Here is a 26,021-nt window from a genome sequence, read left to right on the forward strand (position 1 = left end):
TAAGCTCTTTGTGTGTGTGTGTGTGTCTGTTGTAATCAATCAGTCAGCCTAGGCCAAAACCATACTTCCCATTCTGCATGTGTTTCCAGCTCTGTCTTTGCCAGGTCAGTCAGTGTCTGCCTCTCAAGATCCGGTCACTCGAACTCCCAAGCTCTCAATCTCATGAGAGCCCCATCAGGTTCTGCTGCACCAAGACACCTCTCTCTCTCTCTCATCTCGTCTTGCACCATCTCCAGTCAACTCTCTGCAACTCTCCCGAACTCCCTCGAACTAGCTCATTCCTTTCTCTCCAGCCCTTCTGGTTATAGTCTCCAATGACGCACATATCTCTCCATGGTTTCATACATTCCCTAAGCTAAGAATGTCTCCTTCTGTGTCAGCATATAGCAAAATGCCTGCCAGTCTGTGTTTGCCTGTTCCTTGCACGGCATGTCCTGTCACTTCGTGTGCTGTCAGCGTGACATTTGGACTGGTATCTTCTTTCATGGCCATTCTGTGTGCGGTGAAAAATACCATCTATTCCCTATTTCTGCATTCACTTCGCTGTAGGCTCTCTCTGCATTACAAAATGCTCATGGAGCAGTCCCACCCTCGCGTTGTCTCTGCGAAGCACACCAGCCAAGCTAATTAGGCTCCCTTCTCGGACAAGGGTGCGTTATCTGTGTCTGCCAAGCAAATGTTTACAAATTCCTTCTACATTGTGTTAACCATAACATTTTCGCGCTGAGCCCAGTGCAAAACAACTTCTGTCTTTCTCCCTCAGCAGATGGCTCAGGCCTCATGCTAAATGCTTCCTAGCGTTTACCGCAAATCCAAGCACTATAATGCAAACTCATTCTAAGTGACTCAACATACATACATACATACATGTTCATTCAAACATATCTCTAAATGTGTCTCTACAAAGCATACATGTGTGTCATTCTAAATGGCTCTACGTGCATTTCAAATATGCCTGTGTGTGTCATTCCAGGCCTAATTCGTTCTGCTCTCCTGCAAACAATACGTTTCTCTCAGCCTAAGCACTATTTCTAATGCAAACATAAATACATAGCATATCATTCTCTACATGTCAAATATACCGTGTCTCTAAAACACAATCATGGCACTTCAAGTGCAAGTGTCATTCTATTGCAAATTGCAAATGCATACAAAGGTGGCAGTCTAATAATGTGGATAGTGTCTACTTCAGCAATGTACTAATCAGAACTGGATGCAATAATGGATAACTAAACATGATGCCACTTCTGCATGTACAATGGATTATGATTCTTCTAATGATAACAATCCAGGCTCCTCATTTTATCCAATTCCACAGTAAGGGTCTTTCAATTGGATGTTCCTATCAAGTATCCCACATCTTTAGGTATCTTCCCATCCAGCTATAGCTGCTTCGGCAAAATGACTACGATGGAGAGCGCTGTGCATCGATGCAGTCAATTCAATGTCCCTCGAGGGCCTCCGTCTCGAGGACGTCGTCATCACTGGTACATATAGCATGCACAGCGCCCATTAGCTTCAGTTCTGTTTTTACACCTTCTTTTACTTTGCATAATTACTGGCATTAGTGTGTCCAATGCAGTATAAGACCTTGGAAGAGCGTAAAGTGTAATGCATGGACATTCTGCTGTGGGGTAGGTTGGGAGGGGAGATGAGGAATACATGTGAGGAACATCCAATCGAACAAACGTTACCAGGGGTGAGTAACTTGTTCTTCAAATGGATTATTTATGTAACTAGTAGTTGGCAGATTCTTAAGGAGAAAATTATCCATGACTTAGTCAAATGCGAGGACGTTGCAGACTTTAATGCATGGATTGATTCCTTTGATAAAATAATTGCCCAGCTAGTCAGCATTGATCGAGAGTGTCAAACAGATCATTGTACAATGCAGGAAGTTGCTAGGAAGATGGAGGCACGTTGCCAAACTGACTTGAGGCCAGCCTCTAGTTTAGTTGTGGCACATAATGTATCTCCTTTGGGAAACATCAAACTGCAGGGCTCAGTCCGTGACTTGGCCATCTCACATGGTTATACTCCCCAACTTGTAATGAAAAATGATATAGTTCAAAACTGCGGATTTCTAGATGCTCCATGAAAAATTCAAGGTGCCCGTTATTGAGGAGAGACTTGCGCATTAGAAAGAACTCAATGCCAGAGATCATAGATCCACACTTAAAAGGATTGGTCAAGGACCAAAGAAATGTAATTGTGAATGTTAAAAAAATCTGAAAGGCCTGAGCCGAGAAATGCTCTTCAGAACAAAATCCTTGATTGGTTACGGTCTAAAGCCAGAGAGCGTTATATTAGAACTCAGGATTTTAGACTTTTGCGCAGGATACAAATTAAGGAGTGGTCCTCGATGAATTATCTAGACTGTATTGTCATTGGTTGTGGCTGTAGTAATCTCCCTGTTTCTCAGCCGTTGCCACAAATTGAGAAAGGTTACATCCACTACGAGTTTAAGAATTGTAACTGATTGAATTGGTTAGTTTTTCTGATGTTATTTTTTTAATGTTTCTGTTTTTTGTTTGTTGCACTTCTTGTAGCACTTAAACACCTATGTTCTAAGCACAGACTGTAGATTATTTTCCTTTTCCTGTTGATTTTCTGCTTGTTGCTAGTCTTTTTTGTTTCATGTGAGTTTGTCCTTGTTTCAGCGCTTCTGTGCCTGAGGGCCATGTTCTAGGACTTTAGAAATAAATAAAATAAATAAATAAAGATTGTGCTCTCCCACATATTTCTCATCTTTAGATAGACTCCCAAAGCAGTGTTTTTTCTGGAGGAGGGAGTACGTATTTAAGATGTGCACTTAAAAATCGTTATGGACCAAATGCAAGACTGCCTTTCCAAATCCTCCTTCCTGACCGGAGGATGAATCTAGACAAACAAGTTACTTACTCCTGGTAACGTTCTTTCGATTGGATGTTCCTCATCTTATGATAATTATCTCTCCAGCTTCAGCTGCTTCGGAAATGTATGTCGACAGGGGGCGCTGTGTGCCGTCTCATTGAGTCAATGCCCCACGAGGGCCTCTGTTAGACTGTTGGCATCATCATCAATATAAGTAGCGCACGCAGCGCCCGTTGGCTTCAGTTCTGTTTTTCCCCCACCTCCTGAAGAGGAATTACCAGGCGTACCATAGGCTCACAGAAAGCGTAAAGTGTAGGAACACATTAATTGTACTGTGGGGTAGGATGGGAGGGGCGATGAGGCATATGTGGGAGGAACATCCAATCGAAAGAACGTTACCAGGGGTAAGTAACTTCTTCGTCAAATGGATTGTGTCCTCCCACGTATTCCTCATCTTATGATAGACTCCCAAAGCAGTAATAATCTGGTGGTGGGAGTACAAATGTAATGTAATATTTTGTTCGAATCATGGATCGAATGAAGTACTGCTTTTGCAAATTGCCCTCCCTGACTGGAAGATGAGTCCAAGCAGTAATGTCTCACAAAAGTATGAATAGACAACCAACTGGCTGCTGAACAAATGTCTTTGATTGGGACACCTCTTTGAAGAGCAGCAGAGGTTGCCATGCCTCTTGTGGAATGTGCCCTTAGACCTGCCGGCGGGTCCTTTCTTGCTAATCTGTAACATTCACAAATAGCCAGGATAATCCATCTGGATATGGTTTGTTTAGTAACAGCTAGACCCAATTTGGGGCCAGTATAGCCAATGAATAATTGGCAATTTTGGTAAAATTGGGCCATTCTGGCTATGTAAAAACTGAGAGCCCTTTTTAATCTTTCCTCCTCCTTCCCTCGATTGGACGGTGGAAGTCGGAGACTACCTTCGGTAAGAAAGAAAGTTTAATCTTGAGAATAACTTTGTCTTCATGGAAAACAGTATGAGGAGGCTTAAAGGACAGGGACTGCAACTCACTTACCCTGCGGGCTGACGTTATTGCAATAAGCAAAACAGTTTTTAATGTCAAAAGTCTTAATGGGGAAGGCCACCAGGGGGGGCGAAGGCGAAGGCATATTTGAGGAGACATGGAGATTAGCAGTACCTGCCTCCCCGTGAGACTGACCCCCTAAACGTGGGAAGTTGCAGAGACTCATCGGAGCCCCCCAGGCTTAAGGCGCTTCAGCAATGACCCCATTGGCTGGGGCTGACTCCAGTGGCAGCGGGCTCATTGGCCCTGTGAACCTGTGTAGAGGCTGCCCAGAGGAAGCTGGCCGGATTGGGGCGACTGGGTGTGGGTCCGGACCCTCGTCAACGACGGGCGCCGGCCCGCACCTGCAGAGAGGCAGCAAAAGAAGTCACCAGCCAGCCTGGAAGGTGAGGCTGGTGGGGTGCATGTGCCCCACCCCCTCTGAGAGGCCAGGCTCTGTGGTGCCACAGCCGAGGGGCAGCTGAGTTCGGTATCAGCATTTTTGGGCACAGACTGTGTGGCACACAGTGGGCCTCGGGAGATCTCTCGAATCCACACTGTCGGCGAGTGCCGGTCCACACTAGCCGAGGTGAGGAGGAGGAGGCGCCTGCCCGCCAGTAGGACATGCCGGGCGGGTTGTATGTGGTCCCCGAATATCCAGCTTGCCTTGCTGTGTGGGATCACAGCTGTGGGACAGCTGGAGCCCGCACTGGTGCCAGTGTGGACGGTGAGCAGCGGATCCTGGGAGGAGATAGCTCCCTGCGGGGCTTGGAGTGTTGGCCCGTTGAGACTTTGCTGTTCCTGACCCCGCGAGCGAGCGGGAGGTGTGGGAGGCAGCCCCAGCCAGAGTGAAAGCTGCCATGGAGGTGCAGGGCAGCCACCAGGAGTTGCTGAATATCCGGGAGCTACGCTCACAGTGCCTCCAGAGCGAGGAGACGGCAGCGTGGGGAAGAGGAGGAACGTAGAATCCCGGTGAAAGTTGGGTGGTCCCCCACCCTTGAAAGCCCCACTTGCTGGGGGAAGAAACGAGCAATAGAAGGGCCCTTGCAGTGGTGGAGATGCAGGCCGGGCCTCTAGGGTGACCCCCCGTGTGCTGAACTATACCCCACTGGCAGTCTGCACAAGTGCAAATAGAGGCCCAACCCAGGAGTACAGAGGAGGTACAGAGGGGCACCTTCTGTGGGACAAGGACCTTGGACCAAAGGAGACAGGAGTCAGCCCACTTGAAGATTCTGGTCGGGACTCCGGCGCCTCAGACCAGAGGGGCTGGTAGACCAACTACTGACCCCGAGTATATTAGACCATTCTAGTTCCTCCTGAAGAGACTTTCGTGTGTGATGTTAGCCAAAGCCTGAGTAGAGACTGTGGCCCCCTGACATCCCCCCTGGGGCACCGGAGGTAGCTTTTAAGGACATCTATGAGCTGGCGGGGTACCGTAGCACGCTTCCATTACCAAGGCACAGGAATGATGGCAGAGGAACTTGACTCAATTAAGATTGCTATACAAACCATCTTGGAGGATGAGGACAAACATGGGGGCAAAACTGGCGGACCTATCGGCCAAGGTGGTCATCCTGGAGGATAGAATGGACAGGGTGCAAGCGATCAGGCCTCCAGTGGACTATTGGAGACAAAAATGAAGGCACACTTCATGGAAATGGAGAGGCAGGAGGAGGAGTTGTGCCTTAACTTTGACGACATTGAGAACTGGGAGAAGCGCAATAACCTCCGGATTTTCGTGCTGCAAGAGGTGAATGGCGAGACTCCAACGGGCCTTGAACAAAAGACACAAGGAATAATAGGGATGGTCCTCAATTCCAGGGAAGGACAAAGAGTCATCATAGACAGGGTGCACAGAGCCGGAGGAGGCTCTCGTGGCCCGCGCTTAGTTCTGACGCACATGCAGTACTACGGGATAAGGCGAGGATCTTTGAAAAGGTAAAGGGCATGAAGGAGGTGATCTACAGTGACTGCAGGGTGGCTATTTTCCAAGACTCATCAGTGCACACGTTACTGAGGCAAAAGAAGTGTGGGGCCCTCACAATGTGGCTTCAGGAGAAGGGGGTGAGGTACCGCTGGGGCTATGCCTTTGCTCTTGTGTTCGGATGGGAGGGAGAGTGGCATCATCTGGTGGCAGAGGAGGAGATACAGTGAGTCACGGAGGATCTGGTGGACCGTCAAGAGGGTTCCACTTCGCAGCTCAGAGGCTATGGACCAGACCACTCAGGGCCCAGAATCGGCGCAAGGAAAAGGCAAGGCTAAAGGAGTTTGGAAGTTCCAAAAGCTCAACACCCCTCCATCTCGAAACGAAGCTACCTGAGAAAGGGGGCTGAATTTCCTATGTTGGCCTCCCTAACTACTGGGGAGATACCCTGGGGCCCTTTAAGGGGGCTTCTCCAGAGTTGTAAGTTCAGAGGGGGTGGTCTTTTGTTTTAAACCTTGATAATGAGTTTGAGGAAGGGGGTGAGTGTAAGAAAGAGGCTTACAGAGAGTGGGGAGGGATCCAGGAGTTGGGGAGTTGTTTGAATGTTTCACTTAGAGATGGGGGCGGTCTCCCCCCAGCCCCCTGGGTTGACACAGGATAGAAGGGGACAGAAGGGTTGCCTAATATGGTATCCAAGGTAGGGACCGCATTCCTGGCGGTTCGACAGACGTGCCCAACATGACAGGGGCACGAGATGGAACACCTCAGATTGGGGTGGGGAGGGGCAGGGAGGATGGGGAGGGGGTTTGGGGTAGGGAGAGAGGGTGGGGAGGGCAGGGTAAGGTACCTTAGGCAGCAAAGCATACACGCAACAGAGGTTAGGTACACCATAAGGAAAAAAAGGAGCAACCAACGAAGGGTGAGGACGGGGTATGGTTGAGGTGGCAGTAGGTACACTGAACATGAAGGGATTGAAGAGAAGCAGAAACACGTGATCCTCTTTTTGCAGGAGACCCACTACAGGCAGGGGGCAGAATCGCCAATAAAGGCCAAGGAGATAGGCAGGAGCTTCTGGGCTTCCCATAAAGACTCCAAGAAGGAAGGGGTGGGTATTCTGCTTGGCAAGTCCTTCCGATTGACGGGAACCCAGGATAAGAGGGGGTTTGGGGGAAGATTCTTCGGTATAACAAGGTATAAATAAGGGGACGCAGATCATACTAGCTACTCTCTAGGCACCCAACACGGGGCAAGAGGGGCTGTTCCTGCGTCAGGTTTTTAAGATGATGGATGGTTGGGCGCAAGGCGCAAAACTCCTAGGGAGGGATTTCAATCTAGTAGTTGATCCCATGTTAGACTGGTGGTCAGTGAAGGGGACAGGTACTAAAGTGGCGACGAAGGATAACTTGGCCTTTCGGGATCTCTTACGGGATCATTTTGGAGTGGACGTCTGGCAGAAGCAGCGGTCGGGCCCTGGAGGCTACACGTTTTTCCCCTCTACATCAGACCCACACGAGGATTGATCTGCTTCTGGTCCCGAAAAAATGGGAAGGTGAAGTAGGGGCATCTAGGGTTGAGGCAATCACGTGGTCAGACAATGAGCTGGTGGTGGCTAACTGGCGGCTCCCGGAGCCTCCGTGATGCTTCAGGTGGAGGTGCAATGACACCTTGTCCAGGAACCGGGCGTTTATGGACTTTCTGGGAGTGGATAAACAGGCCTACTATAAAACTAATGACAACGGCAAGACGGGCATGGCAATTGCCTGGGAGGCAGCTAAGGCCACTCTTAGGGGATTGGTCATTGCTGAGGGGTCTCATAGGAAGAGGGAAAGGGGGCTATTTGAAAGTGGGCTCCAAGAAGAACTGAATGTGCTAAGGTCCCAATTGACCCAGCTGGACACCGACAGGGAAAAGCTCCTTGGTGAAATGAGAGAAAGGAGACAGAAACCCCACACGGTCTTGATAGGGGAGGTCATAAAGAAGATGAGATACACCCGTCAGAGATATTATGAAAAAAGGAGACACAGTGGGGACCCTCCTGGCGAATATGGTGATTTTGTTAAATGTTAAATGTTAAAGGTATTTGTACCGCGCACCGTCACCAACGGAATTGGTCCCCAGGCGTAGTAGGTTGGAAAGGAGGATAGAGGGAGTGCGAGATGCTGAGGGACGCGTGGTGAAGGGGGCTGGGCACATCGCAACCTGTTTCACAAGTTTCCACAGGAAGCTATTTGCCAAGCCCGTGGAGGGGTCTGTGGGGGAAGTGCGTCAGTACTTGGCTGAAAGGATCCTCCCCAGCCTCACAAAGGCAGAGAAAGAGACCATAGATGGTGAGATAACCCGGGAGGAGGTACTGGGGGCCATCGAATGATTAAAGACAGGCAAAGCCTGACTGTTTCACCGCTGACTTCTATAAACAATACCAAAACCAACTGGCGGTGCCTCTGGCAAAGCTGTTTAACTCTATAATAGGGGTTGATACAATGCCGCCATTGTTTCTCCAGGCTCTAATAGCAGTCATCCCGAAGTTGGGGAAGGATCAAGCCAGCTATGCCTCGTACAGGCCCATCTCCCTCAATGCTGATGCAAACATCTTCTCCAGAATCCTTGCATCGTGCCTGGAGCTGTGCCTCCCCAGGTGGATCCATCCTGACCAGGTGTTTTTCACGATCAAATTGCCTGTTTTTTAGATAGTATTTGACTATTTATCATGTAGAGTGACACCAGATAGCTACTGATGTTTCTCATTTTTTAAACGATGAATAGTTCTGAATAAATTATATTTTTTTGTATAAAGTAACAGTTTTGATTTAATGCATAATTATTGTGACTGTTGATAAATGCTAACTACCTTCTGCTTATTTGAGTCCTGGATGAGCCGCCACTAAGTCATGAGCCCACTGTAGGGCCAACGTACGTGGTTGGCCAGGTGGAATGAACACCCGCCCTTGGATATAAGGAAGGCTTCCAATCACATTGAGGTTCAATTCATCCACCTGCCCCGGATGGGAAGAGACCCAGTGTTCTATATGCTTTCTCATATGTGGTTGAACAGCACAGGCACATATCACCTTAGCGGACAATAGACAATAGGCTCAGGTTGAGCATCACCCATACTGGAATGTAGCCATGAAAGGGCATCAGCTGAGGCCTGGGCTTTAGCCGGACGGTAGGTAATGGAAAAGCGGTACTGGAAAAAAAATATGCCAACGGGCCAATCTAGCAGTGAGACATTTCATAGACTGAAAGGCCAGTAGGCTGCGATGGTCAGAATATATAGTAACAGGGTGGCGGGCCCCCAGTAGGTGGTGTTGCCACTCAGCGAAAGCGTCCTTGATGGCCAGTAATTCCCTTTTGGTTATTGTGTAGTTCCTCTCGTACGGAGAAAGCTTCCGAGAGAAGTAAGCTACTGGATGGTCTTCCCCAGACTGGGGCATACATGCGATAGGACAGCCCCAATAGCAAAGCCAGAGGCATCAGCTTCCACAAAGAACGGCATCTCAGGATCAGGATGTTTCAGAATTGGTGCTGTGGTGAAGGCTGTTTTCAACGTTTCGAAGGCTGTCTGTGCTTCCATAGTCCACAAGAAAGACTTCTTAGAACCGGTCAGAGCCGTTAAGGGAGATGAAATGGCAGAGAACCTGGGAATGAACTGCCTGTAAAAATTGGCGAACCCCAAAAAAACTGTAGGGATTTTATGGAGTTTGGAGCAGGCCATTCCAAGACCGCTTTCACCTTGGTTGCACTTTTACGGACGCCGTTTTTTTGTGAGGTCGTAACCGAGAAACTCAACTTCCGAAGCATGAAAAACGCATTTTTAGGCTTTTGCGAAGAGACTTATCTCATAGTCGCTGCAACAATGTACGAACATGACAAATGTGCTCCTGTAAGGAGCAGGAATAGACCAGGATATCGTCTAAATAGACTACCACGAATTGATCTAGGATATCGTAGAACAGGTCATTCATGAAGGCTTGAAAGGTGGCCGGGGCGTTGCAAAGCCCGGAGGGCATTACCAGATATTCGTAAAGGCCGTAACGGGTTTTGAACACGGTTTTCCATTCGTCACCGTCTCTTATACATACCAAATTGTACGCCCCTCTCAGATACAATTTGGTAAATATTTGTGATGACCCCAGTTGATCAAGTAGAACTGATATCAAAGGCAAGGGGTATTGTTTTTTTACCGTCACGGCATTGACTGCTCTATAATCGATACATGGCGCTGAGGTCACCTTCTTTCTTTGGGACAAAAAAGAGACGCGATGCAGTCAGAGACTTAGAGGGACGAATGAAACCCATGGCTAAAGCCTTAACAGGGTATTCCTTCAGCACCTCATCTTCCTTGAAGGCCAAAGAGTAAACTCTGCCAGCTGGAATTTTAGAACCCGGTACTAGATCGATCGGACAGTCATAGATGCAATGAGGCGGCAGTGTCTCTGCCACACCCTTGTCAAAGACATCAAGAAAATTGGTGTATTCTGAGGGAACACGGACCATACAAGCGCTGGAAACTGCCCCTATGTGGAAAGAGATGGTTGCTAGCACTGAGCTGGGACTCTGAGATGTAACGGTATGTGTAGTCATGCACTGTGCATTACATGTAGCAGAAGGGAACTGAATAGTCCTACATGCCCAGTCTATGACCGGATTGTAGAATTGCAAGCACTGGATGCCTAGTATCACTTTGTAAGTAGGAGCCATGATAATATCAAAGCAGATGTCCTCGGAATGACCCTCATTGGTACACATAAGCAGTGGTTCGATTTGATGAGTAACTGTTAGGCAGAAACCTGTGAAATTGCCTCTGGGACCACTGCAAAAGATTTAGGACTACAGGTGGTTGGCAGTAAACCCACTTGGTAGCAGTCTGTACCACACGGACTCACTTGGTAGCTGTGGCTGAGCAGTCAGACTTCCCTCAAGAAGAGTTAGGCAGTATATAGAGCATACACAATAGGTACAGAGACACAGTAGCACAAGCAAACACTGACCAGAGCATTGTGTAAAAGTATATAATTATTTATTTAAAAGACACACTTGTAAATTACACTAGCACAAAAAGGTAGGTAAGTTCAAAACACAGTCACTATTACTATATGTACATCCCTGATTACTTGTTGGACAAGTCTTAGTTAACACCACTTATTTCCAGACAGAGGTGAGCGCTTAACGTTAGATGGCACTCCAACAAGTTATTTAAAAAGGGAGGGAAAAGGCAGAATTAAGAGAGCAGCAATGCAAAACACTTTTTAAAGAACCACAGCAAGTTTTTGGAAGGCACAGTCTACTGGGGAGCAAGGAAGTTCAGATGCCAGGCCCACTCTTAGAGAGGAACAGGCGGATGATGCCCAAAATCACACAGTTGCACAAAAGTCTTCAAAGTCTTTGGAAATAGTTCAAAAAGGTTTTGCTAAATTCAGAAAAGTTAGTTAAGGTGCCCCAGGCTAGCCCAGATTAGAAGGCCGAGGATTTAACACACCCCAGACAATCTGTTGCAAGGGAAGCCAGGCGGAGCACAGTACCTTAAATGGAAAAGATCCTCCAGCGGGGGCAGTTGTTCCTGGCAGCGGGTGCAAGTCGCGGCGTCGTCCAGAGGAAGAGAAGATCTTGTCTTGGAGGAAAGCTGAAGGTCGTTGCACTGCCAGGGAAGAAACCAGCCGCTGAGTTTTCCGGTTAAAAGGTACGACCCTTTTATTCACGGTTGTGGTAAACCGTGGTATTCTGGTTGCCGGGGTGCTTGGCACAGGCAAGGCGGCCATGAGAAGATCCGTGAAGGCGAAAAAAGGAAGGTAGACTGGTTATCCCCACCAGTCAAAGGAAGAAGACTCTCCGGACTGGAGATCTCCTCTGTCGTTGGGAAGCGGTGAGACGGTTCTCCAGGGCTCCACCGGTGGTGTCATCGTGGTAGGTCGGCTCAGCTTCTCCCTCTTTGGATTCTTAGGTCCTGTGGCGACTTCTGATGTTCCAGTCCCCAAAGCCCTGCATTTATGCAGCAAACCCCCATTCATCAGTCCTAGCTGTCACTCAAACATGCTAAGTGGTGAGCCGGGGGGCTCACCACTGGGCCAATCACACAAGAGTGCGACTTGAGTTGCCAAGGCAACTCAGTCCAGGGTGCCTAAACCCCTCTCCCACACATCCTGTAGACCCAGACATAGTGGCACCACTTTGGAGGGCTTCTGTGCAAAAGCCCGCCAAAAGTGGAACAAAGGCTCGACTCGGGTTCAGGGTTACTGAAGCGAACACAGACGCCATTTTGGCGCAGAGTTCTGGCAAAAAATCCCGACCGGTGAATTAATATTAAATAAATAAACCGGCGGTATCTTTAACATTGCACCAAAAAGTGGTGCATTAAAATCAATGGGAAATCCCATTGAGTATCCACTGCCACCAGCCAGAAACTCGACAAGGGGGGACGGACAGTACCCCCTCGACAAACAGACCCAGGGGCAATCTAATTGCCCCAACCAGTACTTCCACAGTATGATGGTTCGTACTGGTTCTGTTCACAATTTAAGACTAGTAAAGTCAATGGTGACTTTACATGCCCAGGGAGACAGTAGTCAGTCCCAGGGTATGGAGTCTATGTTTGGGGGTCACTATGACACCCCTGTGTTACTGCACTGAGGGTGCTGTGTAACACACATACCAAAAATACATGATGCCCTATGGAGTAAAAGACCCTATAGCCCATTTAACACATTGCAAAGTCAAAGGAACACCTCAAATCATGACTAAGAGTGGGAGTAAAAGAGTCTCACTCTTAGCAGGAGAAAAAAATAAACCCCAAAAATCCAGCAAAGCTGCTGGGGGACTCACTAGGTTTGGGAAATTAGCCTTTACAGAGAATTCTCCCTAACAGTAACCAAACCAGACACCAAGGTAGAACCGTCCACGGCATTGACAGTTTCCGGGTGCTCCTTTGATATTGAAGATATCCCAACCATGGAAGCATAATTGTCAATATAATTGCCGGTGGCACCTGAGTCCAAGACTGCTGTGGCCTTAACTGAAACCCCGGTTTCTGTGGTGAAAGTAACCGGAAGATGGAAAAGCAAGGAAGGACCATCCAGAGGGGAGTCCAAAAAGACCTTTCCTGATGTAGGGACTCTGTCTATGGTCGGTATTTGGCGTTTCCCGCCTTCCATTTGGGTTTTTTAGGGCAGTCGGGCAACAGATGGTCAGAAGCCCCACATTACATACAGAGGATGTGTGTCCTGTGGTACTCCCTTTGTGCCGGCGTTAAAAGACCCCTGACAGCGCCTATCTGCTGAGGTTCTGCTGCAGGTGCAGAAGGCTCAGTCAACTCGACAGCAACCGGAAAGAATGCAGATTTCTTTTCTCCCCATCATTCAGAGCGGCGCGTGTCTATTTGTAATACGATATCCAGTAACTCTGGAAAAGCGGTAGAGACAATTGGTACCGTAGACGAGGTATCTTTAAGTTCTTCAGATAAACCCTGATAAAACGCTGCTGCCTTCTTTTCCTTGGGCCAATCTGTTTCAGCGGCTAATTGATTGAAGCGATCCAACTAAGTGAGGGGGGAGGTGTTGCCTTGTTTGTGTTTCAGGAGCTCCAGGTCTGATGCCTGAGTGGTATACCGGGTATCGAATACCTTGCTCATCATGGCCAAAAGAGCATCGCAATCATACAGCACGTTACTATTACCAATAATGTATTCGCCCACGCTGCGGCGGCACCGCTGAGATGGGATAATACAAACGCAGTCTTAGTAGTTGATGTGGGAAAAGAGGTAGGACAGCACAGGAAATGCAGCCTACATTGGTTAACAAAGGTGCGGTAGGTTTTAGGGTCACCCATAAACCGCTCTAGAGCGTCTAGGGGAAACTGGGTGGATACTACCACCAGAGCCGGGTCCTGCCTGGGGGCAGGAAAACCCGAGCCAGAAGCCCCGGCCGAATCTGCTCTGTGTGCGGCAGAGGTGGTGATTAGAGACTGAATAGTGTCAATGCACTGTCATAGTGCTTCTTGAGCGTTTGTCATATCGGTCCTTAGATCCGACACCATTTGAACGACTTGTGACAGAGCCTCCGCAGGATCCGTAGACATTATCGGCTTCTGTTTCTGTTACTCACCGCACCTAAACTGCCAGGGGCAATGTTGTCCTGGGGTTGGTGAGGAATCACAGAGTAGTTTCAACAGCATGTCTGATTCAAACGTTCTCCCAGAATACAGGCCTCCTCAACTTGAGGAAACTCTTTTTTACGATACACCCCTCTGTTATTTAAGTAAATAGACAGAGGAGTTGATCCCACAAAAGAGCGGGGAACACACGCACCGCTTACCAATGCTGTAAAGGGAAAGACAGGCGTAAATGGCTTCAAAATAAATAAACAGAGAAAATCCCACACTAGAGGTGAATAAGTACCTTGATAGAATCAGGTTAGAGACAGGAACCCTGGAACTAAAGAAACAACTAACCGTTATTACCAGTAGGGAAGAAAGGACTATACCCTCTTGCCCCCTTGGTCAAAGTTTGGATCTTAGCACCGGAAGTATGAGTAGTCAACTGTACACAAACAGACAACAGCAGGATAAAATAACAAACAGGAATGTTAGTGAGGGAAACTACCCCGGGGGCGGCACGAGGGACGCACTGGTTACAAGATGGTGCACAACTGCAGAGCGTTCGACATGCACAAGCAGAATCCAAGGATTATGGTGTTGCAGTATTCAAGGAAAGAGTCCTGGGGTACTGACAGCAAAACGTTTGATGTTTATGAGAGGGTGGTTCAAGCAGAATGGAATTAGTAGTTCAGGAGCACTGGTATGGATGATTGATATGGATGACAGAAGTTATCAACAGTGATACAAGTTAATTCCCCACAGAGAGCATTGCTCTTACCATAGCCAGATAAATCGGGATAACAGGAAAAGTTGATAGGTCACCGTAGAGGCTGCGAGAGGTTTTCCGGTAAGAGCAAGAGACAGAAGTCAAAAGCCCAGAAGAGAGCGGGCATGATTAGGATAGGAATCCTACACAGGGAGGCGTCATAGTGGATTCGTGAAGCAAAGGCGGGTCAAAGCAGTCCGAGGTCGGTTAGCCAGGAAAAGAGTACCATAACAAATCGACAGGCAGGGACGGGTCCACCAACGAAGCAGGAATCAAAACCAGATAATCCAAACACAGGAGAGCTTCTTAAAAATGACGAAAAGTAGCTTGTCCGAGATACGGGCACAAAACCATAACTCTAAACAGAAGCACCGGAGTCCAGGAAGGGGCGTCATTTAAACACCCTGCGAGGGTGGGGACAGAGCATGAGCGTGCCTTCGCAGCATACGTCGGCTCCTCACATGATCCGAGAGGAATTCCGTGGCTGACAATCGCCATGGCAACCTCCACTGGCTCCAGAGGAAAGAGTCGCTGTACCGAAACTTACAGCTGGGCTGTAGCCCATTGTCAGGTGCATTCTGAAGTTGTTTAGCGGACGCGACCCGCGTGTGACACCAGGCAGGTTTCGTGTTGCATAGTCAAGGAGCGGACAACATGCGCAAGACACTTCACATTCTTGACTCGCCGATAGCGAAGGAGGAGGGGGTACGTTTGTTCACCCTGGACGCCGAGAAGGCATTCGACCAAGTCATCTGGCCTTTCATGGGGGAGGTCTTTGCATCCTTAGGGGTAGGCCCAAGATGGAGGGGATGGATGACGAACCTATTTTCGAAGCCGTCGGCCAATGTGGTGGTAAATGGGACTGAGTCACAGGCCTTCCCGTTGCAACGGGGTACACACCAGGGGGATCCACTTTCCCCACTGATCTATGCATTGTTGACAGAACCATGGCAGCGTTGGTTAGGAAAAATTAGATAAGAGGTTTGACGGTCGGGAGGTGAACTGCAAGATGACTCTTTTTGCGGATTACACCTTGCTCTGTATTACTAGACAGTCCCACTCAGTTCCACTGGTGTTGGAAAGTTTGGAGCGTTATGGGAGGTTATTGAGGTTCAAAATCAATTTGAGAAAGTCAGTGACATATGTGGCGGAGAGGCCGTCGGAGGGGGAAAGGGAATATATCGTGGGGCCCCCATTTAGGGTGCAGGAGGACGCCTTCCGGTACCTTGGGGTCCAGGTGATGCAATACTTTGAAGACCTATTCCATAAAAACGTCCTCCCCCTATGGGCCATGATATAAAGAGATATGGAGAGATGGTCGAGCTTAGGACTCTCCTGGATGGCACGCCTGACCTGTATAAAGATCATCGTGCTTCCCAAATGTTTGTTTTTATTTCAGATGCTACCTGTAGTAATACCTACTTCATTTGTTGCCGAGGTGAAGGTGGCTATGTTGAGATTTCTTTGGGCGGGGCCAGGCACATGATTTCATATAGAACACTGATCTTGCCAAAGGTGGAGGGGGGAGTGTAGCCTCGTGGAGGCCTCGTAAAGGAGGACGCGCACGCACGGAGATTTATAAACTGCTTCTTTATGGCTCCCAACGTAAACTCTAACTGGCGCTCAGCGCGCCTTACCCATAATCCCCTTCTCTCTTCCTCCTCCCGCCGTATCATAGCTCCGCCCCCACAACGGTGGGGGCAGCACTCCTTAACCACTGAGTGCTTGACAACATCACCCCCGAACAATATATTCAAACATCGAGATCAACATTCTTCAACAAGTCTCATAGGTTTTCTTACAGTTCTCCGTGGCCTCTCCTCTTGGTCACCTGCCTCTTGCAGTTCCGTGGTCCTCACTTCTCTGCTTGTCCCTCCTGGGTCTCCTCTTGGTGGGACCCACAAGTCGTCCCGCGACTCTCGCGGCTCTGGAGAGGCCGATCGATGTAGCGGCTCTGTTCCTTCTCGTCTGGAGTAGTGTCTAAATTGTTGACAGTTCCTGGTGACAGCTCTACTTTGATCCTCGGCTGTCACCATCGTGCCTTTCACTGCGGTTACTCTCATGGGACTTGGAGCGAACCGCGGATCTGTCTTTCTGGGCGTTGGTTGCTTTACGAGTACTTCGTCTCCAATGTGGAAGTCTGGTATCACTGCATGGCGGCGGGCGTCTGTTTCTCGTCTCGCTCTCTCCTTTGCTTCTGCATCCCTTCGGAGCACGTCCATGTCAAGCGGCTCCTCATCAGATGGGTTGTACGGTATGCGGGTTCGTACTTTGTAGCGAAACATGAGCTCGACAGGTGTCTTGTTGGTGGCTTCGTGAGGAGTGTTTCTGTAGTCCCGTAGGAGTCGGCACAGCGCTTGGTGTGGGTCGACCGCTTCTACTCTGGCTCTTTGTCTCGTTTTTTTGATTGATGCCATGAATCGTTCAGCCATCCCATTCGCTTGAGGGTGGCGAGGAGTTATCTTCGTATGTACAAACCCAAGGTGTTCTGCTAGTGTTCCAAATTCATGTCCACTGAACGGGGGCCCATTGTCGGATTTGACTATCTTGGGGATCCCCCACTCGCTGAGCACTTCTTCTATTGCCGCTGCTACTTGGGGGAATGCGGTGGTGGTGACCGTTTTGACGATTGGGAAGCGTGAGTGTTCATCTATTATGAGCAGGAGGTAGTCACCCTCTTCCGTGGGTCCATAGAAGTACATGGCTACACGTTCCCATGGTCGTTCGGGTATCTGTGTGTGTTGGAGCGGGGGTGGATGTTCCGCAGGGGCTGTGCACTGACAGGCGTGGCAGTTCTTCACCCATTCTTCTACTGCCGCGTCCAGGAACGGGAACCAGACATGGCGCCTCAGCTGCCTTTTGGTGTTTTCTGCTCCTCTATGACCCTCATGGGCCGTGCTTACTACTTCATTTCTGAGCGTGGCGGGGATGACGATTTTGCACCCTCTGAGGAGGATGTCGTTGTCCTTGACGGCCAGTTCGCTGTGTACCCTGGCCAACCTTTCAATTTCTTGTTTGCACGCTCCTGGGTGTGCCAGCGTTGCTCTATGGTGATCCCTCCATTTGCTGGACAATTGTGAGGCTGATGGCGAGTGCCATGGTGGGGTCAGCAGCTGATGCAGCAGCGACTCTCTCCAGGGACAGCGCCGGTGGTAGCGAGTTTGACGCTATGTATTGTACATAGGCGATGTCTCCCTCACGGGTCAGTGGGGCCCCAACTGGGTGACGTGACAGGTAGTCAGCGGGGTTAAGGTCGCCCCCGGGACGATACATGATGTCATAGTCATACTCCTGTAAACGGATTCCCCACCGCTCGATTCTCGGAGGCATCTTGGTGTGCGGGTTGCCAAAAAGCGATAGCAGGGCTTGGTGGTCCGTTATTAAAGTAAACTTTTTCCCAATGATGAAGTCATGGAAATGTTCGCACGCCCAGACGGTGGCTAAGCTCTCTTTTTCCGCCTGGGAGTAGGCCAGTTCTGGGGTGGACAGGGCCCTACTCGCATACGCGACAACGTGTCTCGGGTGGACATCCGCCCCGCTGGTTTGGGCTAGGATGGCACCAAGGCCCACCGGGCTCGCGTCCACCACTATTTCAGTGTGCCATGCGGGATTGAAGTATGCCAGGCGGTGTGCTTCCATCAGGGCCCGCTTGATGTCGGAAAAAGCCCGGAGACACGCAGGGGTCCATTCAAACACCGATTCTTTCTGGAGGAGTTTCCGTAGAGGGTCGGTGAGGGACGCATAGTGCGGTATATACCGCGCACAGTAGCCAGCCATGCCGAGAAACGAGCGGACGTCAGCAACCTGTCGCGGTTCTTCTAGGTTGGTGATAGTGTCAACCTTATCAGGATCCGGCATCATACCCTCGCTGGAAAAGATGTGTCCAAACAATTTCAGCTTGGTCTTGCTGAAACGGCATTTTGCAATATTGAGGGTGAGGCCTGCTTCTTGGAGCGCTGCACATGTAGCGAGCAGAGCCTTGTCGTGAGACTCTTTCGATGCTCCAAAGACGAGGATGTCGTCGCTGTAATTCAGTGTGCCTTTGATGGGTCTGATCACCTGCTGGATGGCCTCTTGGAAGATTTCTGCGGCTGATGAGATGCCGAAGTTCAGGCGCCGATATCTGTATAGACCGTCATGGGTCGCAAACGTCGTGATGGGTCTGGATTCCGGATGCAGCTCCAGCTGATGGTATCCTTGGTTGAGGTCGAGCTTGGAGAACATCTGGGCGTTGTTCAGTTGCACTATCATGTCCTCGATGCAAGGGCCCGGATGCCTCTCGCGCTGAATGGCAGTGTTTGCCACCCTCATGTCCACACACAAACGGATCTTTCCTCCCTCTTTTGGTACAACCACGAGTGGGGAAACCCATGGTGTCGGACCTGTGGCTGGTTCAATGATGCCATCAGACAGCAGTTGTTGGAGTGCGTCTGATACTGCCACTTGCAGGTGGAAACCCACTCTCCGGGGATGTTGCGGTACCGGCCTCACCGATGTGTCAATGTGGAGTCGGATGGGAGGGGCCTTGAGTTTGCCCAGCCCCGTGCAAAGGTTGGGGAATTCTCTTATGATGTCAGCCTGTGTGACCAGGTTCTGCAGCTGGTAGCATGCGATGGCGCCAACGGTATCTCTCGTGTTTATGCTCTCAGAGGTAGCTGTGATGGAGTCTCCCGCCCTCACGTGTATTTCGATTAAACCCAAACGGGACGCCGTGTGATAACTGAGGAGGCATCGGCTTCTAGCAAGTGACCGGATGATGTGTATTGTTGTGTCCACTTTCCGGCCATTCAGGAGAAGGCGTTGTGTGAAACATCCTACTGTCGGTAGGGGGGTGGTGGCGCCCCACTGAAATATCCTTGAGCGGGACTGTTGAAGTGCAGGTGGGTTCGGTAGTATGGCATAGTCCTGTTCGCCCATGATGTTAACAGTAGCGCCTGAGTCAATCATGAATTGGAATTGTCTATTCCCCATTTTGATGGGGATTTTCGGGGCTTCTCTGGCCTCTTCAGTGTCGAGTATGAGGTTGACAAACTCATCTTGGTCGTATGAGTCATACGGTATGTCATATGCGGCTCCCTGGACCTCCTGGTAGAGAGTTTCAGGCCCATATTCTTCTGGTGGATGGTCATATTCATCGGTGAAGTATCTGGTCCGATCAGTCTGCTCTGGCTGTGGTGGGTACCCCGGCGTATGGTATTCGTCAATGGCTCTGACGTACCGTCTCTGTCCTTGGCTTTGTTGGTAGTATCGGGGTTGAAAGTGTCTAGGAGGTGGCGGCTGGACAAACGTCCTGACTGGCGTTTGGGGTCTCGCGGGAGGAAATGGTACGCCTTCCCTGCACACCGAGTGGAAATGGCCTTCTCTTCCGCAGTTTGTGCATCGTTGAGACAGAGCCGGGCAAGATCCTGCATGCGGAAAAGACATCCCACAGCGATAGCATTGTCTCTGTAGGCGGGGTGTTTGGATGTTTTGAGTTCTGTATGGCTGTGGCCCCCTGTCACCTGGACGAGATGGTTGTATGGTTGCGACCAGTTCCGCTGCGTCGGGTTTGGGGTTGCTTGGACTGGCCATGGATGTAGCTTGGGCATCGACCCTCTCATGTATGCGAGCGAGCTCGCTCACTTCCTGGATGGAGAGGGTTTTTTTCAAGAGCTGTTTCTTGAGGGCAGGGGATAAACAACCTTCAATGACCCTTAATCTTATGGCTTCTTGCACCTTTTACTCTCAGGCGGGTTATGAATTCATCAACTGTCTCCTGTGGCATTTGAGTGCACTTGTTGAAAAGGTAGCGTTCATAGTCGCGATTGACTTCTATGATGAGGAGTTTGTCTAGGGCCTTTATTAAGTCCTTGAAAGTGTTCTGTTCAGCTGCAGGAATAGTCTTGACCACAGTCTTTATCTCGCCCCCCACCAGATTAAGGAAGATGTCTCTGATATTGGGGGAGTTTCCATCCCCAGATCCCCTGACGTAGTGTTGGAAATCTTCCATCCAGTCGGTCCATCTGGGCCCCTTCGTGGCTTGTGGAGTCATGGTGAAAGGCGGTGGAAGTCGCAGCTGAATTGGCTGTACAATATGGGCTGATGTGGGCGATCCAGGGTTGGACCCAGAGGCAGATGCCGGCGTGCTCATGGTGCCAGGAGCTGGGTATGGTACTTGTGTATGAATACGTATGTCCTTGTTACAATTTTGCCCCAATTGTTTTTGATGCAGTGCAACAAACAAAAAAACAAAAAATTTTTTTTTTTTTTTTTTCTTTTTTTTTTTTTGTGGGCGTGGGCGGGCTGTGCCGACACGCCGCGCTGAAGTTCCCCTGGGCAGTCCCTGGGGGGGGGGCTCTTCACAGTACCGTGTGGCTCAGGCGAGCCTCCAACGAACGATGTGCTCTGGCGCAGCTGCAGGGTGCCTGTGGAGCGGCCTGCGCTTCCCGGCCGTGTGGGAGGCTCAGGAGCGACATCAAATGCGCTTGCAGCGCGGAGGCGGCAGGAGCTTAAAGCGGAGGAGAGCCGGCGGACTGGCGGCAATGTTGCGGATGTGCTCGTGTCACAGGAGACGGTGGAGGACCACAGGAGGACGGCGGATTGCCGAAGGAGGACTCCGTGGGCATACGGGGATGGTCCTCGTCGCCAGTGTAGCCTCGTGGAGGCCTCGTAAAGGAGGACGCGCACGCACAGAGATTTATAAACTGCTTCTTTATGGCTCCCAACGTAAACTCTAACTGGCGCTCAGCGCGCCTTACCCATAATCCCCTTCTCTCTTCCTCCTCCCGCCGTATCATAGCTCTGCCCCCACAACGGTGGGGGCAGCACTCCTTAACCACTGAGTGCTTGACAACAGGGAGTGGGGTTCCCTGATCTGATGATGTTCTACAGGGCGGCCCAGCTCCGGGTCCTAGTGGATCACTTTGACCCACATTCAGGGAAGCAATGGGTGGCCATGGACAACGCGGTACTAGCTCTGGTCACACTACATGAATGGCTATGGGTCCCTAGGTCCCGTATCCCGAGGAGAGTGTTGTATCACCTGGTTTTAGAAGTTCTGTGGTCCATATGGAGGGAAGGGGGGGCCAACAGATGGCTCACAACGTGGTCATCGCCCTTAAGCTGTATCTGGGTCCCTCCGCTGAGGGATGGGATAGTGGAGCCACGGTCATTCCAGTCCTGGTATGAGGCCCGATTAAGTAGAGCGGGTCAAATGTAGGAAGGGGACACCTTCCTCTCCCTGAGCAGGCTAGAGGAAGCACTGGGCCTTTGTAAACTGCTGCCCTTCTGATTTCTGCAACTGAAGGGGGTTTTACCAGAGGGCCGGTGGGGGGAAAATCTAAGGAGGGAGCTGACGAGTTTTGAAAGATTCCTGATCACGCAGAGTGGTTCCAGAGAGCTGATAACCGGGCTGTAGAGGAGGATCCTTTTGGCAATTCCTGGAGACCCCCCTCTATCGAGAATCAAATGGGGGCAGGACTTGGGCAGGGACATTGGACACACCCTATGGGCTCAGATGTGCAGGTGGGCTAACCGCTCAAAGACCTCGCTCCAGTAACATCAGTCCCTGAAGTTACTACATAGATGGCACTACCCTTCAACGAGGATTGTGCGAATGAGAGAGGGATACGACCCAGGCTGCTAGAAGTGTCCTCGGGGCAGGGAAAAAGGTATTACATTCACATGTGGTGGGTCTGTGCACGGGTGAAGGTGTACTAGAGGGAGGTCCTGTCTTGGATATAAAGGGTAGACGGGATTCAGAGGGAATGCGCGCCGTGCCTTCTCCTATTTGGGGTAGGCACGGCAGAGGAGCCGGAACCAGAATGGGGACATGTTTCATGTCATGATGGTCTCAGCTAGATGCTGCCTGGTCCAGCTGTGGAAAAGCCCGCGAATGCTGGTGGAAAAGGAATGGGTATTAAAGACTTGTGCCATATATGATATGGAGTACCTTACTCACCTCCTGGACAAGTCCAGGTCCAACATCGCAAGGTTTATGGTTGTCTTTCTTTGTTAAGTATGGCCGGAGTGGCTGACAGGGATAGGGAGAGGGTCGGGAGGTGAGGTGGGGGCAAGGGATGCCCACCAAGAGGGGAGACGGCATTACGTGGGAGCCCCCTTGGACAATGGGAGAACAGTGTGCATTTTGGGAAAGACTCTCCCGATTCACGGACAAGCGTACCCTTGAGACATCAGGTCGGAAAAAGGGTACCATCCTCTGTTTGAACTTTCTAGGGACAATTAAACTTCGCTGTGCAGGTGTTTTATTTTGTGTGATGGTTATAGGTTGAACACCTTGTGCCTGTCATGTGTTGGTCTGACTAAAATGGCAATAAAGTTTGATTTTGAAAATAAAAGTCTTAATGGGAATGAGTGTAGAGGCTCAAAAGCAATGCATGTTAAATATCTTAACACCAGATTGAGGTCCCATACAGGTGCATTGAATGGAACTGGTGGAAATACATTAGTAAGGCCTTTTAGGAATTGAACAATCAGACAGATCTTAAAATGAATCCTCCTCTGAAGAGCGCTTGAAAATGGACAGCGCCGCCAGGTAACCTTCAATTGTTCCAATCTGGAGCCCCAGATTTGCCAAATGTAACAAAAAGGAAAGCACCATAGGTGCGTCACATAGAAAGGGATCCAAATTCTTATCCCTGCACCAGCTGCTGTTGCAGTGGCAGGAGGACAAAGATTTAGTTGCTGGCCTTCTGGCTGAAAGCAAAATCTCCATCACTTCATCCGGAAGGTCCCAATCCTTATATCTCAGCCTTTCAGAAACCATGCATGAAGGCTGAGAGTCTTGACCTCTGGATGGAGAACTCAACCTTCCTCTTGCGAGAGAAGATCCTCTCTTTGAGGAAGACGCATTGGAGGGCAGATGGACATGTCGAGAAGGTCTGGGTACAACGTCCTCCTTGCCCAATCCGGAGCAATTAGGATCATGGGTTTCCCAAACTTTCTCTATCTCCTGATCACGTTAGGAATGACGGGGGACTGGAGGAAATGCATACAGGAGTGGAAACTCCCAGTCCAACACAAACACTTCCCCTAGAGCTCCTCTTGGAGGAAGGTTCCTGGAGCAAAACAGTTGGCACTTCTAGTTGACACCGGTCGCAAATCCTTTGAGGGGTTCCCCAAAGGATGAAGATCTCTTGAAGAACTTCCCAAGCTAGTTCCCACTCGTGGGAGACTGTGCTCTGCCTGCTCAGAGCGTCCGCCGCTGTGTTCCCCTCTCCAGCTAGGTGAACTGCTGACAGGGAGCTTCCTTCTTGAATTGCCCAGAACCGGAGTTACATTGCCTCTCTGCACAGTGGTAGTGACCCTACACCTCCTCTCTTGTTGAGGTAGTACATGGCCACTGTGTTGTCTGTCATTATCAGGACATTCTTTCCCCGTACAGAGGGCAGAAAGGTCTTCAACGCTAGTCTAATTGCCCTCAGCTTCACAAGGGTGATGTGTAGTTTGGACTCTGATAGAGACCAACGACCGCTGATTGTCAGATTGTTGGCATGGGCTCCCCACCCCATGAGTGAGGCATCTGTCACTACCATTATCTCCGGCTATGTACTTAGGTCTAATGCTAGTAGCCTACTTGAAACACCAAGAGCAGATTTGGCTTATGTGGAGCACAGATCCTTTCCTCATGTTGCACCACGGCTGTGGAATATGCTTCCACTAGATGTGAGGTCATGCACTAGTCTGCAACTCTTTAAGGGCAGACTGAAAACACATCTTTTTGAATAAATGCTCACCTATTACTTGACCCTGAACTCATCGGCTCCGCCATCTGATTGTGTGCGGTGAATTGCTTGTGGCCTGTTTGTCTGTCTACGTGGGCGCTATTATGCCTCTGGGTGTGTCTCCCAGCATTGTGTAAATAAAATAAATGAATAAAGACCAGAAGCAGAAACAATGTATAAACAACATATAAGCACATAACCGGTTTTATAGAGACGCAGAAACAAGACGCACAACAGATATGCGGCACGTTACAATATTGAAGCATGGCCATGGATCAGCGGCAACACAGACTCTCTCTCTTGACATTCTCTCCGTGAATTATGCCTCCGTAGTATGGGAGAGGATAACTACCCATATGTCCAATAGCAGTTCTTATTATGCTCCAGTATTGTCTATGGAACTCAAAAATGCCCACCACACGTTACGTCCTCTCACACAATATGCAATTGTCAGCTTGGTACTTATTTCTGGCCTGGGGAACCGTCCTCGGTCTCCCCAGGCTGTCAAGGAATGAGTGTTGCACAAAACCACCAGCCCCCGATCACTACTGCAGGGAAATGGAATCCGAGTGAGCCGGTCTCTGGGCTGGCAGGAAACAAAACCGCAAGGAGCAAAAAGCTCACAAGCACGTCATCGCTGCAACCACACTCCTGCCTCCTCGCTCACGCTCTGCATCCACACAAGGTCCTGCCCTCGGCCCATGCCTGCATGACTGCAAATCACCAGCAAGAAGCATGTGCTGAGACAGGCTTAAGAAGCCGGCTTGTCAGCCTTCTCCCACATGTCCCATCACATGCCTGCCGATCGGCCTGGTGGGAAACGTAGTCTCCCAGAGAAATGCGGCCTCCTGCTGCCTTATCCTTTCAGACTCTGTTGGACCTGGACTCCAGACTCCTGACACAGCACACCAGTCCAGCACTCCACCTCCCAATCCTTACAATAATTATACCCCTCTACATTTGTCTAACAAGGAAAATGGCTTTGGAAGTTAAGGGGAGTCGCACACTAGCTCAGTTGATGTTAAAGTGATCATAGGCCAGTCATGATGTTGAGGTCCATGGGGAAGTGGCCCGGGTTTGCATCTACTTTCTTTTTACAGAAACTTCAAAATGAAACAACGCAAAATACAATCACCCACTCGCACCTCAAAATCCCCCCTGGAACACTGAACCCCCTTCCTACCTAACCTGCCACCGTCCCACTCCCAGACCTTCAATGTACACACTGTAAGAGAATCTAGATGGTATAGTCCTTAATTGAATACGTCCAAAATATGTAGCCTTTGCAGCACCAATTCTCACAAAAGTCTTTGTGGAGAAAGTCCAAAACAAACTCCCAGTCCTTCCTGAAATACTTTTGATCCCCTTTTATGACATAGGTAACTCAATCGAGGGAGACATAACCACTGAATCTCTGACCTTGCAATGCCTATGTCTTTCTCCCACAACTTCGCATAACTCCATTGTGTTCGGTTCAAGTTCTCTCCTAGTATCTTATACAGTGTCCCCACCATATGCCTGTCTCCCAAATAAGTAATTATGTACGCCTCGAAAACAGATAGATGCCTTGTTATGTATTGTTTGTTACCCATTAACCAATGCTGTAATTGAGCATAACTTGATATTTCATTTTCGTTCAATAA

General features: G+C 49.7%; 1 pseudogene; it reads right to left on the bottom strand.

Annotated features, from left to right (window-relative positions):
• The window catches only part of LOC138452966 (zinc finger protein 208-like), a 300,800-nt pseudogene that overhangs the window by 100,418 nt on the left and 174,361 nt on the right, over positions 1–26,021 (bottom strand).

Source organism: Ambystoma mexicanum, chromosome 4p (assembly GCF_040938575.1).
Source record: "Ambystoma mexicanum isolate Mex_15411 chromosome 4p, UKY_AmexF1_1, whole genome shotgun sequence".
Lineage (NCBI taxonomy): Eukaryota > Metazoa > Chordata > Amphibia > Caudata > Ambystomatidae > Ambystoma > Ambystoma mexicanum.